The following is a 6,669-nucleotide window of genomic DNA, read 5'->3' on the forward strand; positions in this document are numbered from 1 at the left end:
GGGTAGATTGGGGAATACTTTAAATGGCAGATTAAGGATCTTCTATTTTATCTCAGAAACTGTAAAGGCTTTTAAGAAGGGGAGTGAGATGAGGAAAGTGCTTCTTAATTCTAAAAGAGATATATAAGCATGATTTGTTACTTCTAAAACTGAATTTATTATCCTCCTTACAAATTAGTTCGTACTGTGGTCCATATTTGCTAACTTTTTTTGGAGGGGAGTCAGAAGACTTATTGAAATCTAGAAATTTCATCTAGAAATGACATCTAGTTCATTTCCTGGATCTGCTAATGGTAACTGACATTTAAATAGGGCTTTGGGGTTTGGAAAGGCCTATATGCTTTGTCTCATTTGATCCTGACAACCATCTTAGGCTTTTTTACAGATGTGGAAACATAGGCTCATAGAATTGAAGTGACTTGCTCGTGGTTCAAAAGTTAACAGATGTGGAGGAATGATTTTAATCCAGTCCTGACTCCAAGTTCTCCCCTCTTTCTACCACACTGCATGGCCTCTCAATCTGGTAGTCTTCCATGGATTTCCCCTTCATGTATTCTCTACAACTTCACTTCAAATCATGAGGGGTTTTGATGGTAATTGATCTAACTTGACTTGTTTGCCCTCTCCCAGTTTAAAAAACAAAACTAAAAATATCTGAAATTAATGTAGGCCTAAGTCAGGGTTGGGGAACCTGCAGCCTGGATGTCACATGTGGCCTTCTAGGTCTTCAAGTGCAGCCATTTGATTAAATCCAAATTTCACAGAACAAATCCCCTTATTCATATGCTCCTCATGCAAACAAACCCAGGAAAGGAGAAGCATCGAAGAGTAAAGCATTTAACAAAAAAAGAAATGAATGGTAAGTAAATGAGATCAATATTAGCTTCATTTCCTATTGAATTGACTTTCCATTTCTTCTAAGTATCTTTAAAGTACTATGGGAAATGAGCTCCTCTAAAACATTCATGCCTTAACAAGTCCTCTATAGTTAGAGTGTACTTAAGGTAAGTCTGTGTCTAGGGTCTCCTAAAACGCACATTATTCCCCTTTGCTTTGGATAACATTATCTCCAACAGCTTGACTTGGTTTTGACACTTTGTGTCATTTATTCTGCAACTCCTGAGTTGTATGGCTTCTAATTTGACTCTCTACTCTCTCTACTCTTTGTGGTTGGGAACCTAGCCAAGATGTTCTCCATGATCTTGATAGGGTGAGACTTTTTTTCCTAGCAGTGGCTTCACTGTAATTCACAAGTAGTTCACTTCAGCTTAGGCTAAAGTATCATCACTATCATCATCATCATCATCATCACCACCTTCATTTTCCCAACAACAAAGGTGGGAAGGAAAGACCTTTGGAAATAGGCCAGCTATGGGCTTTTCGGAGTTACTGACTAAATAGCCATTCTATTTTTTTTTAAAGAAGAAATTAATTTCATTTATTATTACTTTTTCTTAGAAACTCATTATGGCTTGCAGCGGCCATCATATTCCTGTCAAGAGTTTGGAACTCTGTGGGCCTGAGAGGAGAAAAAGGAGACATGGGGCTGATTCTGATTTCCTCTCCCCGGTTTGTAGTTCCTTCTCCTCTCTTACTAATTTGTATTATTTTGTGCAGATTCTTTATTTACTTTCATGTTGTTCCTGTCCCTCTTGCCCTCCCATAAAATGTAAGCTACTTGATGGAAAAAAAAAAAACCAAAAACCTCTCTCTCTCTCTTTTTTTTTTTTGATCTTTGTATTCCCAGCATCTAGTACAATACCTGCATATAGTATATGGTCAATAATGTGATTTTTATAAGGGCAAGTGAGATGATTATACAATTGCCAAAGCTGATTGTCTTTTTCAAGTCCTCATCATTCTTGACCTCTATGCTGCATTTGACATTGTTGACTAAACTCTTCTCTGGTGCACTTTCTCCTTTCTGGGATTTTATGCCGCTGTTCTCTCCTGGTTCTCCTTCAACCTGTCTGACCAATTCCTTCTTAGTCTCCTTTGATGACTCATCAGCCATATGATGCCTCCTCACCGGAAGTATTCCTCAAACCTCTGTCCTGGACCCATTTACTTTTTATTTCTACATGCTCTCAGTTTCCATAGATTCAATGATCATTACTATACTGAAGACACATAGACTTATACATCCAGTTTAAGGTTTAGTCCCACTTCACTAACTGCCTATCAGACATTTCAAGTGGATGTCCCAGAGAAGTCTCAAACTCAACATGTCCAAAACAGAATTCATTCCCTTTTCTTTTCCACCCCCATCCTGATTCTAAACTTTCCTATTTCTATCAGGAGTACCATTATATTAACTATTATGTTCATCATCTCTTCATAATACTTCACTCTTCACTCTCACTTTCCCTACATATCTGGTCACTTGCCAAGACTGACTATTTCTACCTCCAAAACATTTTTCACGTCTGATCACTTCTTTCTACCCATAAAACCACCACCTTAGTTTAAGGTCTCATCACCTCTTGCCTAGAGTATTCAACAACCTACTTTGTCTTCTTGCTTCACTTCTCTCACCACTTCAGTCTATCTTCCAATGAAACTGCCAAAGTGACTGCGCCTCTCTCTTACTCAGCAAACTCTAAAATAAAATATAAATACCTGTTTTGTTTTTTAAGCCTTTCACATCTTGGCCCCAGCCTATCTTTCCATTGGTTATTGCTCCTCCTGAATTTATGTATTGCTTACACAGAGCATTCCATCTCATTGTCTATGCCTTTGCAGTGGTTGTCCCACATGCTTAGAATGTACTTTCTCATCACCGTCTCATAAACTCATTTTCTTTCTTTAAGACACAGATCTAGCACCAACTTCTATGTGAAATTTTCCCCTGATCCCCAACTGTTGGTGCCCTTTCTTTCTAACTACCTTGCATCTATTATATTTATATTTATTCTTTATATTTTCATATATGAACTTGTTGTGTCTCTATTAGAATTTAAACTCCCTGTGAGTAATGGTTATTTCATTATTTTTTTGTGTGTGGCTCCACTGCCTATCACTGTACTTGACACATAAAAGGTACTTAAAAATGCTTGTTGATTGATTAATAACTGAAAGTTGGGCCCAGAGTTGAAAATGAGGAGAGCAGACTGTATTGTTTTCAGATAATTGCAAAACTCCTTGAATGATTCCAATTTTTACAGGAAAACAAAGACTACCTCCCCCTTTCAAATACTAATATTCTATTGGTTTTACTGCATTTCACTGAGACCAGGAATATAACAGTCTTCAAGAGCAATGGGCAGACTTATGATGAGCTTTGAAGAACAAGAGACAAAGATGTCATTAAGTAAATACAAGAAAATGTAAGTTTTTCCTCCCACTTCCAGATTAATGTAATCATAATATCAATCAACAGTACCAGAATATAACCACATAGCAAACAGTAGGTGCTACTTTTCCTACAACTCCACAACAATATAGTCACACATGATGAAGTTTTAATGTGTAAAAAATATTTATCAATGCCCATATTTCTATATCAGTTGTAGATGTCTTGAGTGAAGGAAGAAAAAATGTTTGGCTGAGATAACTAGTTACCTTCTTTAAGCCATTTTAAAAAAACAATTAGTTTTTTTTTAATACAATAAGTATAAGAATTTAAGGTTCCAATCTGGCAGCCCAGAAGTGGTAGAAGAATCAGGTCTTGAGCAGGACTTACTGGATGAGTGTGTGTGTGTGTGTGTGTGTGTGTGTGTGTAGGGTTTCTCTTTTCTCTCCATCCCCACTCCATCCACCATGTTCTTAGAGCTATTGGATCAATGGGACACAATGCATACATTTGAAAACAGAGACACACTTTAGAAGACAGACATATATACAGAGAAATTATCATTTAAAGGATAAAACAAGCTTCAAAGAGTGTGACTTCTGTAAGCAGAGAACAATGATGCCTGTGGACTTAATAATGAAATATACCATGGGAATCCAATTTAGGAGTCCACCCAATAGAGATGCCGTGCCTATAGGCAGATGTGTGAGTACTCTGTGAAAAAAGGACTTCCAGGCCTATCAGTACCAGAAGTTGTGGTCTACCCTTTGTCACATGTGTATCCTCCAGATGTGTTTCACTAACAAAATACTTTAAAGTTTGAGCCCATGCTTCCCATGGATATTGTGTATATTACTGAAAGGGAGAGCCCCAGGCTTTTGGTAGGAATGCTTGTACCAAGTATAGTACTATATGCCATATTAATAAAAACCTTTGCTAAAGCTAATTAAGCCTACCAGCATGCTTAGTTGGAAGCGCGTTGGTGGAGGCTCATGAGCTGCATTAGTAGGAAGAAGTAGCCATATATAGGATTACTCCTAAAAACCTGGGTAGTCACCCTTCTAGGGACCCAACTTGTTAGCATGAGTACAAATTGGGGTATAGTACCAGATGAGGGCTAAAATAAGAAAGGCAGTCACATGACAAAGGTGAGGGATCATAGGCTTGAAGTCAAGTAGAAGAGAGGAAGCTTCCATTATATTAGATGTACTCCCTGCAGTGAATTCATGTGAGGACAGGGACAAAAGTCTCTCAAAATGGGCAGGTGTGGATGATTTGTGATCAGCATTGGAAGGAACTTTTCAATCAATAAGACAGATTCATTTGAGTAGAAATAAAGGAAAAAAATGGGAAAATAGTGATAGCCTTAACAGTAATAAGGCAACTGGGAAAGAATGTCTATTTGAGAGAGGTAAATAGGCTAGGGAAAGGATTAGCTCAATTTTAACACATTTCGGGTGCCTATTTTTCTGTAATCTTTTCCTGGTTCCTTCAGGAGAAGGTAAGGTACTCAAAGGCAGAGAGTATCTTCATTTTTGTCTTATGAGATGAAGCATCATAAGCAAATCAAGATAAATCAAATAAAATTGAATTAACTTAATTACTTGGAAGATGTTAAGAGATAAAGCTAAAGATAGTTTGGGGAACTGCTCCTAATTTGAAGAACAGGAGACAAAGATGTCATTAAGTAAATATAAGAAAATGTAAGTTTTTCCTCCCACTTCCAGATTAATGTGATCATAATATCAATCAACAGTACCAGAACTACTGCATTTTAATTCAGAAAGGATTCTACAAGGTCCTTTCCAAGTATGAACAAAGAGTATGAAACTAATGAAATGATCAAGCCTGTATGTGGCCAAGAGCAGTACAATTATTTCATCTGCACTCAGGGAACTAACACTAAGGGGAGTGAATTATTATTTTTTTTTAGAGTGTAGCATGAGATTTTCCATGTCATAAAAAGGTGTTAGCCCTAATTACAATGGGATGTGTTCTCTAATCTATATTAAATAAAGTCAGAGATACAGAGAGGTAATCAAGGTTTATTTATGAAACACATTTTACATTTCTTAAATAATATAAAAATAAAGACACTTATTTCAAACAATTTTTTCAAATAAGTTAATTTAAATATACATTTTTTCTTTAATTCACAGAAACATTTGATACATATCATCGCCAAAGTCCCAACTGCAGTCAGCAGGCTGGTATGAAAAACAGTTTAACAATCAAGTTTCTTCAGAAAGGCAATTCTACAGGTCACAGATTCCTAAATTTGCCTATTTCTAGTTAAAAAACAAAAAACATAAGCCAAAACAAAACCCTTATAAAACCCCTGAGTTTTTCCCCCTCTGTGAAAGTTGTTCCCTACTTTCCCAGTTCCCCAAAGACATAAAGAACATCTGTCTTATTTATTATCACAAACACTAATTCTAGCTGTTGCCATAATTTATGTTTTGAAAAATGTTAGCACTAAGCATTAACAATTACACATTACAGTATTTACCAAAAAAAAGGTACCGATATTGCTTTCATGGTGCTTAAATGCTAAGCTAAATTTTTTAAATTTGTAGAATGAGGTCAGCTACTGTTTCTTTCCTTTAGGCAGATGTATAATCCAATCTAATAAAGGTGAACTGCATTTACATAATAGATGGTCTTTCCTGAAAACATATATGTAAATAAAATCATATTTTCCAATGTTTTACATTACAATTTCAGATATATATTCTCAAAAAAGAAATTATGGATCAAAAAAAGCATTCAAATCACATTTAAGAATGAAATTTAGAAATAAATTTAAATGCAATTAAAATCATGCTTTAGAATAAAATTTTTTAAAATAAGCAATTTTTAAAAAATCCATAAATTTTATCAGAAAATAACTTCTAACTAAAACAAACATTAACATCACATAAGTAAAATACAGTACTACCTACTAGTGAAATGTAGACAGAAAAGAGACATTTCACTAGAGGTGCATTCAGGACTTCTCTGAAAATACATTCAGAGCTGGTTGCTTTGTCTCTTCTTATATAGTCCTTTTCCTTTGATTTACTGGCCTTTTCCCAGTTATCATTGGTACTGGCGTAAAGGTTTAGTATAAAGACAACTGTGTCCTTATACTTATAGTATCACTAGGGCATTTCAGTACTTTAAAAATCTCCTCCTACCATATGCCCAGCTCTTCCACACCCCACACACCCCACATCCCAAGCTAAGCTGAGAAGCTGTCTGTGGAGGGAATTGTTTTTGACTTTACTGAAGTAAAGTCCTAAAGAAAGAAAGAAAGAAAGAAAAGAAAAGAAAAGAAAAGAAAAGAAAAGGAAAGAAAAGGAAAGAAAAGGAAAGAAAAGGAAAGAAAAGGAAAGAAA

Source organism: Vombatus ursinus, unplaced genomic scaffold (genome assembly GCF_900497805.2).
Source record: "Vombatus ursinus unplaced genomic scaffold, bare-nosed wombat genome assembly UNPS02014789.1, whole genome shotgun sequence".
NCBI classification, from domain to species: Eukaryota; Metazoa; Chordata; class Mammalia; order Diprotodontia; family Vombatidae; genus Vombatus; species Vombatus ursinus.